The following is a 12,248-nucleotide window of genomic DNA, read 5'->3' as shown; positions in this document are numbered from 1 at the left end:
ATTTGCTTTCTAATGATCATGATCTTTTCCTCAAAGAAGTTCATAAATTTATTACTGCTGAAGTGAAAGCCATCCTCCATTTGTGAATGCTGCTTTTTAGTTAGCTTTGCGACAGTATCAAAAAGAAATTTCGGATTGTTCTTATTTTCCTCAATTAAGTTGGAAAAATAGGATGATCGAGCAGCAGTGAGGGCTCTTCGATACTGCACGGTACTGTCTTTCCAAGCTAGTCGGAAGACTTCCAGTTTGGTGTGGCGCCATTTCCGTTCCAATTTTCTGGAAGCTTGCTTCAGAGCTTGTGTATTTTCTGTATACCAGGGAGCTAGTTTCTTATGACAGATGTTTTACATTTTTAGGGGTGCAACTGCATCTAGGGTATTGCGCAAGGTTAAATTGAGTTCCTCGGTTAGGTGGTTAACTGATTTTTGTCCTCTGACGTCCTTGGGTAGGCAGAGGGATTCTGGAAGGGCATCAAGGAATCTTTGGGTTGTCTGAGAATTTATAGCACGACTTTTAATGCTCCTTGGTTGGGGTCTGAGCAGATTATTTGTTGCAATTGCAAATGCAATAAAATGGTGGTCCGATAGTGCAAGATTATGAGGAAAAACATTAAGATCCACAACATTTTATTGTGTAGTCTTGGGTACCAGTAGTTAGGAGTACGGCAAACACCTTATTTCTTTGGTTCCTCAATATACATTTACCATATTACAATGTAGGCTATGTGTTACAGCACTACTTTTGGTGTCCCCCTTAGGAATTGCTCTTGAGAAAATGTAATGTAATTGTACCCTCCAAAGTTGATATCAGATTTTCGCCCCTGAATACAGTATGAGGTGAGACGGTGAACTAATGTTGAACTGGGCAGTCAGCTGCTGCTGCTCCAATACAGTATGAGGTGAGACGGTGAACTGATGTTGAATCGTAATGATTAAGTTAATTAAAATGAATTAGTGAAACTGTTAAAAAAATTGTATATGGCATATTAAATATTTTACGCTATTGTTATCATATAGAAACATCATGGAATATTGTACATCATATTAAATATATTAGGCTATTGTTATCATATAGAAACATCATGGAATATTGTACATCATATTAAATATATTAGGCTTTTGTTATCATATAGAAACATCATGGAATATTGTACATCATATTAAATATATTAGGCTTTTGTTATCATATAGAAACATCATGGAATATTGTACATCATATTAGCATCAACAAACATTATTGTTTCAATTCAATTTCACATAATAAGGATATTTCATATTTAAAAGTTCAGAAGTCAGAACCCATCACCTGCTATGTAAAAGAGACAGAAGAATGCACAATGGTCAATGCTATCTGGGATCCTTGGGACATCCCTACCCTAAACCCTAACCTTAATCCCTACCTTAACCATTTTAAATGTCAACTTCAACGGGCTAGGGACGTCCCAAGGATGTATCTCTACCTGAAAATACATGATCTAAGTGATTGATAGTTGGTATTCAGCAGTCATAAAGCCTTATTTACTTTAATGAACTAATAAAATTGTGATTTTGTTAGACAGCAGCTCTACACTTTGTTGACTGACTGATCCATTCATCCTTCCATCCCTCCTCAGCCTTCCTCTCCTCTGAAGACCCAGTGAGGGTGGAGCTCAGTCAGAGAGCTGTTGAGGGACTGGTTAGGAAGAACACTTCTACAGCCAGAGAGGTGAGAGGTCACACATGGTTTAGATGGTAAATATTTATGTCCCCTTAGCGGTTCATCACGTCAGCAAAAGGGAATATGTTCCATCATCTATGTATATTTACATTAGTGCAAATTGTCCACTGATATTGGTGTAATTTCTCGCCCCTTTTGGCTGTATGAAAGTTAATTTCCCCTCAGACACAAACATGTGTTCTTTGTTATTATGAAGGTAATTTGTGTCAAATGTACTTTTCCTCACTCATTCACCCCATCTCTTTACATTGCTTATGCATATTCAGTGGCTTGACTGCATCCAGACTATGTCAAAGGCCCATCCTGGTAGATCTGAACCTAATGCAGCTTGGAGTGATCAGATAACAGAAGTCACATTTAGGTGCCATGTGTAACTGAGGCCATAGATGCTCCATATCCATTACTTGGAGTGTTTTATATAATATGACTAAATGTGTTTCTTTCTGTGTTGCAGGGGCAGTCAAGAAATGGAACAGCGAGGCCACAGAACATGACATAAGCAGGGCTGTGGGAGACCACCTCAAGCCCCTGGTAGAGCCGGGGGTGGTGTTTACCACTCCACCACGCCTTCAGCAGGCTGGAAAAGTGGGATTGATCCATTTGTTTGTTTTAGTTTCCAGTAGTTGAATGGTGAGCCTGCTGAATGGTGAGCCTCATTATGAGTCTAATCTGGTCTCCTTCAACATGGTGAGCCTCATTATGAGTCTAATCTGGTCTCCTTCAACATGGTCAGCCTCATTATGAGTCTAATCTGGTCTCCTTCAACATGGTGATCCTCATTATGAGTCTAATCTGGTCTCCTTCAACATGGTGAGCCTCATTATGAGTCTAATCTGGTCTCCTTCAACATGGTCAGTCTCATTATGAGTCTAATCTGGTCTCCTTCAACATGGTCAGCCTCATTATGAGTCTAATCTGGTCTCCTTCAACATGGTGAGCCTCATTATGAGTCTAATCTGGTCTCCTTCAACATGGTGATCCTCATTATGAGTCTAATCTGGTCTCCTTCAACATGGTGAGCCTCATTATGAGTCTAATCTGGTCTCCTTCAACATGGTCAGCCTCATTTTGAGTCTAATCATAAGGTGAATGCACCAATTTGTAAGTCGCTCTGGATAAGAGCGTCTGCTAAATGACGTAAATGTAAATGTAAATGTAATCTGGTCTCCTTTAACATGGTCAGCCTCATTATGAGTCTAATCTGGTCTCCTTCAACATGGCGAGCCTCATTAATTGTCTGATGAAAAAGAAAACCCCCACACTGATCAGTATCAATCAGCCTTTTGTTTTCTTTCAAGTTATTAACTAATGATTAACACACACAAGTTCTCAGATGTGTGATTGCTTTACCTATTTCTAACAGTATCATTTCAAATGGAGAAAACATTTCAGCAAAATGGAAACAATGTGGGAGGATTAGCAAATCCTGTTTCACTATCGAAATTACAAACCACATGTACAAGGGAATTGGAGACGTCTATGAAGCCAATACTAATCCCATCATGTCTGCATTGGACACGCCTATGAAGCCAATACTAATCCCATCATGCCTATGAAGCCAATACTAATCCCATCATGTCTGCATTGGACACGCCTATGAAGCCAATACTAATCCCATCATGTCTGCATTGGACACGCCTATAAAGCCAATACTAATCCCATCATGTCTGCATTGGACACGCCTATGAAGCCAATACTAATCCCATCATGTCTGCATTGGACATGCCTATGGGCCGGCAGGTAGCCTAGTGGTTAGAGCATTGGGCCAGAAACCAAAAGGTTGGTGGATCGAATCCTGAGCTGACAAGGTAAAAATCTGTCGTTCTGCCTCTGAACAAGGCAGTTAACCCACTGTTCCCAGGTAGGTCATCATTGTAAATAAGAATTTGTTCTTAACTGTCTTGCCTAGTTAAATAAAGCTTAAAATAATGTTTAAATGTAGCAGAATTAAATACCCACAACATTCATTCTGGGGGAACTAGATTGACTCAGTTCACAGACTGTCAGCCAAACAGTGATTGTGCATCAATATCGTCAGACTAAATTAGAGTAACAACCAAATAAAACAGACAAACAGGGAATGTTCAATGACCCAAAAAGACACTATAGTTCATTCTGTGAATCCACTTTATTTCCTATCATAAAGAACAGCTGTGGAAATGGGCCGTGGATTTAGACGTCCATCTGACTCCACAACAAGACATGACTGAATAGTTCAATAGTGTCTAATCCAAATAATCAGCACAATGTCAGGTGTTAGTGCAGGGCTAGAACAGAAACCTGCACACCCAGTAGCTAGATCTCAAGCAGCAAGGTTGGCCATGCATTTTCTAGGTCTCTGCATCGTTGCTTTAACAGTATTGGTGTAGTCATACAACTTATTCTAACAGTAAACCAATAGCATATTCAGAGCATTTAGAAAGTATTCAGACCCCTTGACTTTTCACACATTTTGTTACGTTACAGCCTTATTCTAAAATGGATTAAATAATATTGTTTTCCTCATTAATCTACACACAATACCCCATAATGACAAAGTGAAAAACAGAAATACCTTATTTACAAAAGTATTTAGACCCTTTGCTATGAGACTCAAAATTGAGCTCAGGTGCATCCTGTTTCCATTAATTATCCTTGAGATGTTTCTACAACTTGATTGGAGTCTACCTGCCATAAATTCATGTCAGAGCAAAAACCAAGCCATGCGGTCGAAGGAATTGTCCGTAGAGCTTCGAGACAGGATTGTGTCAAGGCGCAGATCTGGGGAAGGGTGCCAAATTTGTTTGCAGTATTGAAGGTCCCCAAGAACATAGTGGTCACCATCGTTCTTAAATGGAAGACGTTTGGAACCACCAAGACTCTTCAAACAGAGCAATCGGGAGAGAAGGGCCTTGTTCAAGGATGTGACCAAGAACCCGCTGTTCACTATGACAGAGCTCCAGAGTTCCTCTGTGGAGATGGGAGAACCTTCCAGAAGGACAACCATCTATACAGCACTCCACCAATCAGGCCTTTATGATAGAGTGGCCAGACGGAATCACTCCTCAATAAAAGTCACATGACAGCCCACTTGGATTTGGCAAAAAGGCCTCTTAGACCAGAAACAAGATTCTCTGGTCTGATGAAACCAAAACCTAGGCAAACAATTAGGGTTCTACATTGTAACATTATTAAAATACTCCTTCTAATACCACTACAATGTTAAAACATTCTACATTGTGAGATTTTATTTCATTAAAATCATGAAACAACTCCTTCATGTATGTATTTTCTGATGTTTGATCAGAGATCTTTTATCAGAGTATCTCTTGTCACATTGATCACAGCTATGGGGTTTCTCTCCTGTGTGTGTTCTCTGGTGTATAGTCAGATGGCTAGATGTAAGAAAACTTTCCCCACATTGATTACAGCTATAAGATTTCTCTCCTGTGTGTTTTCTCTGGTGTGATAACATGCTGCTTGAGTGAGTAAAACTAATCCCACATTGAGTACAGCTATAAGGTTTCTCTCCTGTGTGTGTTCTCTGATGTACAATCCGATGGCTAGATGTTGTAAAACTCTTCCCACATTGATCACAGCTATAAGGTTTCTCTCCTGTGTGTGTTCTCTGGTGTGATACCAGGATGCTTGACTGAGTAAAACTCTTCCCACATTGATTACAGCTATACGATTTCTCTCCTGTGTGTGTTCTCTGGTGTGACAACAGGTTGCTTGACTGAGTAAAACTTCTCCCACATTGAGTACAGCTATAAGGTTTCTCTCCTGTGTGCATTCTCTGGTGTACAATCCAATGGCTTGATGTAGTAAAACTCTTCCCACATTGATCACAGCTAAAAGGTTTCTCTCCTGTGTGAATTCTCATGTGTACTTTTAGTGAATTTGATCTTAAGTAGCTCTTCCCACAATCAAAACAGTGGTGAGATTTCTCTCCTGTGTGTACTCGCCGGTGAATTTTAAGTTCTGATGAAGATTTGCAACCTTTCCCACAGTCAGAGCAGCAGTGAGGTTTCTTTCCTGTGGGTCTCTGCAGGTGTTTCTTGAGGTGTTCTGATCTGGAGGGACTCTTCTCTGCCACGTCAGCTTCATGATGTTGTTGAGGCTCCCCAGAGGATCCACGATAGTCACATCTCTCTCCTGTGTCAGTAACAAAATCAGACAGATGGTTAAAGGCCAACAACAGCGGTAACCCACTGTAAAAGGTGATGCCAACAGCGATGCCATGATGTTGTACAACAATTGACGTCTGTAATGAACGTTAAAATTATTTGACATTTGTCTTAAGACAGTCAAGTGAGCAACAGTCATATTTTGTCTTGTTTTCACATTAGCAGTAACATCGATTATTGTAGGCTAGAAATAAGTTATTAAAGTTGTTGAAGCCCTAAGCGGTTACTGAAACTCTAAGCAGTGTGCCAGACAACTTTTGGTCTCCAATACAGGCCCCTTTCTGTGTTTACTAAAATTGCCGCATGAGGGCGATGCCCATGCAATTTGGTTTCAGAAACTCCTCCATGCTAATGAGGAAACCACTAGTTATACCAATACCATAGACCTACTACTACTACTACTTCACCTAACAACAACATAGACCTACTGTAGGACCCATAACTTCACCTAACAATAACATAGACCTACTGTAGGACCCATAACTTCCCCTAACAACAACATAGACCTACTGTAGGACCCATAACTTCACCTAACAATAACATAGACCTACTGTAGGACCCATAACTTCACCTAATAATTACAGACCTATATATCATTTAATATTTCAGGTGAAACATGGAAACTAAAATGTCTTTGATGACAATTCATAACCTGATCACCAGGTAATTTTGTGAATAATCCCACTAGGCTACTCTGTAATGTGTTGTCATTCTAAATGTCTTGAATAAAGGAAAATAGCTCTGTGTGTTGAACAATAGCCTATCCATCAAGGAACAGTTCTCTACACATTATGAGAAAAGTATCTCTGTGTCCAAACAGACTAACGAGACCCTACTGTAAATCAAGCAGTCAATAACACATTATAAACATCAATTTGTTAGGGATGTTGGATCCAACATGGAGCATGGCATAACTGTGTTTACCAGAGTAATGAATGAAGAAGCACTTTGGTTGTTGTTGCATGTCTGATGTTTGTCATGTGACTGTCATTCAGAAAATGATTTCCTGGATCAGCTGATGATAGTTGAACATGTGACTGTAAATAAACAGCTACAGTATTAAGTATTATGTATAATTATTTAAGAACCACATTATTGACAGTATCCATTTGGCTGTCAATAAAGTTAAGGTGACTCTCGGTTAGAACCATTGGATTTAGCAAACTGAAATGACTTAGGATTTTTGTGCCCATGAAAACTGTTTTCCCAGCGTAACAAAAGGAGACACTAAATGTTACGTAGGTAGAGTGCATTTCAGAGATCTGAATACAAAAAACTGTACGAACAGGAAAATAACCTAAACCACAAGGCCAAATCTACACTGGAGGAACTTACCAAGATGACATTGAATGTTCCTGAGTGGCCTAGTTACAGTTTGGACTTAAATCGTCTTGGAAGTCTATGGCAAGACCAGAAAATGGCTTTCTAGCAATGATCAAAACCAACTTGACAGAACATGAGGGATTTTAAAAAGAATAATGAATATTCACATGAAGATCAGTCTCCTATTGGATGACATCACAACTTCCCATCAAGCCAACTCCTTGAAGGCCTTACTATGACATCATTCACTCCTTCCAGTTTGCAGTTGTCAAAAAAACACTATTTTGCTCAAAACATTTATTTGTTTCCCTTTAGTGTGTTTATACTTTACTGTATTTATATATCACTTTTCAACAGGAAAAGTTTAAAAATCCCTGGAGGACGTCATGAACAATTCATACAGTACAAAAACATATTCAGGTGAAGAATGTCCTTTTAAAAATCACACATTAGTTCAACAACTGTAGAGTTTGCGTCCCTGTTTTATTAAATAGTACTCACTGTATTTACTGGTGTTAATCAGATCAATGTCCCTGTTTTATAAGATAGTACTCACTGTATTTACAGGTGTTAATCAGATCAATGTCCCTGTTTTATAAGATAGTACTCACTGTATTTACTGGTGTTAATCAGTTCTCCAGTCTTCTCTTCTTCGTCTTCCTCTAATGTGACAGTAATCTCCCCCTCTTCATCCTTAATTCCAAAAACGTCGTCATCTTCTTTCACTTCATCCTCCACTCCATAAACTGCATATTCCTCCTCTTCTTTCACAGTAACATCCTCCTCCTCTTTCACTCTGAAGACGTCTTTCACTGTTACGTCTTTCTCTTCTTTCACGGTAACAGCCTCACCCTCTACTTGTTTTTGTATTGAAACAGCCTCCTCTTCCTCCTCCTCTTTCACCAGACCCTCTTTCTCCGTCCAGCAGATCTCTTCTTTAGCAGGAGGAGAGTAGCTTAGTGAACTCATGGTCGGGGATAATAGCTAGTTAGCATTAGCGACTAGACTAGTGCTAACTTAACCAGCCAGCTAGTTGACTTACAACGTAAATATTACATAAAATGGGGTAGCTAGTTGTTTCCACATAATTATGTTTAAATCACAGTGGCAATTAAATCACGAAATTGTCTAAAGAACTTGAATGTTCCGACTTTGTTGGCTAGCGAGCTACCGAGGTGGCTGCAGTTGTTGAAGAAGCGTTCCGTCCACTAGATTATACGTCACACTAGAAACATCGCCTGAAAGACACATATCGCCATCTGCTGTCTGGAGGGAGGAAACGCAGTTGAGGAGGGAAAATGATTTTAATAAATCAACTTTACCCACTACCAGGATATTTTAGCCCAAAACCTGGTTACCTCTCTGCTAGGAGGCTGAAACTTGGCCATAAGTGGATCTTCCAGCAAGACACATCAATATCCACGAAAAAATGGTTAATTGGGTACAAAATCAACATGGGTGGCAATAATTCAGACCCCTACCTTTTTGAGAATTACATGTTAAACTATATCTCTTTCTCTGAGTTTTGTATTACTATAAAATAATATAACTTCCCTTTATTTTGTTGGTGTAACAATACATCATGTAGATGTATATAATGAACAGACTAGGTCTATACTGCTCCTACATGGTGTAACAATACATCATGTAGATGTATATAATGAACAGACTAACACTACCGTAAAAAAGTTTGGGGTCACTTAGAAATGTCCTTGTTTTTGAAAGAAAAACACATTTTTTGTCCATTAAAATAACATCAAATTGATCAGAAATACAGTGTAGACATTGTTAATGTAGTAAATGACAATTGTAGCTGAAAACGGCAGATTTTTTATGGAATATCTAAATAGGCGTACAGAGGCCCATTATCAGCAACCATCACTCCTGTGTTCCAATGGCACGTTGTGTTAGTTAATCCAAGTTTATCATTTTAAGAGGCTAATTGATCATTAGAAAACCTTTTTGCAGTTATGTTAGCAAAGCTGAAAACTGTTGTGCTGATTTAACAAAGCTTTTGTAAACAGTGTTGTTGTATAACAATCAGGCAGTAGAACAACAATAATCATCAACCTCTTAACTAATCTTCCCTCCCCTTAACATTGGGTTTGATTCAGACCCTGCCAGAGTACCAGGTGGACATTGGGTTGATTCAGACCCTGTCAGTGTACCAGGTGGACATTGGGTTTAATTCAGATCCTGTCAGTGTGCCAGGTGGACATTGGGTTTGATTCAGACCCTGCCAGTGTACCAGGTGGACATTGGGTTTGATTCAGACCCTGTCAGTGTACCAGGTGGACATTGGGTTTGATTCAGACCCTGCCCGTGTACCAGGTGGACATTGGGTTTGATTCAGACCCTGTCAGTGTACCAGGTGGACATTGGGTTTGATTCAGACTCTGCCAGCATGGCCAGAAATTTATTCCAAGGTCAGTAACTTATAACCACAGAACCACCCCAGACCTTTCATGCATGACTAAAAACACCTAAGTATTAGATTTACTGCCATGGTCTAGTATGTCACTGCCTCAGACACCATTCTGGCTGAGGTACGAGTAAAACATGACATATTATTTCCTAACCATTCACAATGCTGGCTGAGGTACGAGTAAAACATGAAATATTATTTCCTAACCATTCAGAATGCTGGCTGGGGTACGAGTAAAACATGACATATTATTTCCTAACCATTCACAATGCTGGCTGGGGTACGAGTAAAACATGGCATATTATTTCCTAACCATTCACAATGCTGGCTGAGGTACGAGTAAAACATGACATATTATTTCCTAACCATTCACAATGCTGGCTGAGGTACGAGTAAAACATGACATTATTTCCTAACCATTCACAATGCTGGCTGAGGTACGAGTAAAACATGAAATATTATTTCCTAACCATTCAGAATGCTGGCTGGGGTACAAGTAAAACATGACATATTATTTCCTAACCATTCACAATGCTGGCTGGGGTACGAGTAAAACATGGCATATTATTTCCTAACCATTCACAATGCTGGCTGAGGTACGAGTAAAACATGACATATTATTTCCTAACCATTCACAATGCTGGCTGAGGTACGAGTAAAACATGACATATTATTTCCTAACCATTCACAATGCTGACTGAGGTACGAGTAAAACATGACATATTATTTCCTAACCATTCACAATGCTGGCTGAGGTACGAGTAAAACATGACATATTATTTCCTAACCATTCACAATGCTGGCTAAGGTACGAGTAAAACATGACATATTATTTCCTAACCATTCACAATGCTGGCTGAGGTACAAGTAAAACATGACATTATTTCCTAATTGTAAAAAATGTCCAACTCCTTTAAAAAACATTTTAATTTCAAGGCTTTAGCTCAGTGGGCTTTTCCATTGTTGAGGAAAGCAGGGGAAGTGTTGTGAGTAACAGAACTGCCTGAGATGTGGGGGAAGGGAAGCTGCTCGCTGATTGGCTGTAGTGACAAGGGTCCCTCTAAAAATCTACCACTATTCCAACTGACATGTCAAATTCTCCCCCAAATCTACCACTAATAGGCCAAGCCTCCACAGACCCTGTCTTGTATTGACAAACAGAACAAATAATTTCACCATCAAATACGTCATTTTAAATAGCTCAATTCAATCCAGCTGGGCCTTTTAACACAGACAGTTGTTCCTGCTGTAGATGTTATGCCTTTGTACAGATCTAGGATCAGTTCTCCTCCACAATGGATATACAGGTCAATTGTTTGGACACACCTACAAATTCAATGTTTTTTCTTTATTTTAACTATTGTCTACATTGTAGAATAATAGTGGAGACATCAAAACTAATAACTCATATGGAATCATGTAGTAACCAAAAAAATTGTTAAACAAATCTAAATATATTCTATATTTTATATTCTCCAAGTTTATCATTTTAAAAGGCTAATTGATCATTAGAAAACCCTTTTGCAATTATGTTAGCACAGCTGAAATTTGTTGTTCTGATTAAAGAAGCAATAAAACTGGCCTTCTTTAGGCTAGTTGAGTATCTGGAGCATCAGCATTTGTGGGTTCGATTACAGGCTCAAAATGGCCAGAAACAAATAACTTTCTTCTGAAAATCGTAGTCTATTTTTTCTCTGAGAAATTAAGGCTATTCCATGTGAGAAATTGCCATGAAACTGAAGATCTTGTACAACGCTGTGTACTACTCCCTTCACAGAACAGCGCAAACTGGCTCTAACCAGAATAGAAGAAGGCCTCAGTGCACAACTGAGCAAGAGGACAAGTACATTAGTGTCTAATTTGAGAAACAGACACCTCACAAGTTTTCAACTGGCAGCATTATCAAATAGTACCCGCAAAACCCCCAGTCTCAACGTCAACAGTGAAGAGGCGACTCCGGATGTTGGCCTTCTAGGCAGAGTTGCAAAGAAAAATCCATATCTCAGACCGTTTTAAAAAAAAAGAAAAGATTTTAGATGGGCTGTCACAATGGGTGGCGTGTGGATTCAGGAGAGTCAGGCGCAGGAGACAGAATGATTCTGTGAATGAATTTAATAAAATATCCACACGGAAAATATGCAAAGGTATGGAGTGCAAAGTGTGCAAAAAGAAACGCACCACCCTTAAAAGAACGTAACCAGGGATGCAGCCCAAACGAATAGCGTAACTCCAAAAATACAGAACCTCATGACAAACACACCCTGACAACACAAACAATCCCGCACAAACAACAAACCTAACTAACTAGCCTAAATACCCCTCCCCACTAATAACTAACACAAAACAGGTGCGCAACTAACCTAGGCCTAACTAACAGAACGTGAAACATAAATCGATGGCAGCTAGTAGGCCGGCGACGACGACCGCCGAGTGCCGCCTGGGCGAGGAGGGGCGCCACCTTCCGTAGGTGTCGTGACATGGGCAAAATAACACAGACATTGGGCAGAGGAAGATTGGAAAAAAGTGTTATGGACAGACAAATCTAAGTTTGAGGTGTTTGTATCACAAACAAAAACATTCGTGAGTTCCAGAAAAAATGAAAAGATGCTGGAGGAGTG

The sequence above is a fragment of the Salmo salar genome, unplaced genomic scaffold, assembly GCF_905237065.1.
Source record: "Salmo salar unplaced genomic scaffold, Ssal_v3.1, whole genome shotgun sequence".
NCBI classification, from domain to species: domain Eukaryota; kingdom Metazoa; phylum Chordata; class Actinopteri; order Salmoniformes; family Salmonidae; genus Salmo; species Salmo salar.
Note: the sequence above shows the minus strand (reverse complement) of the source record.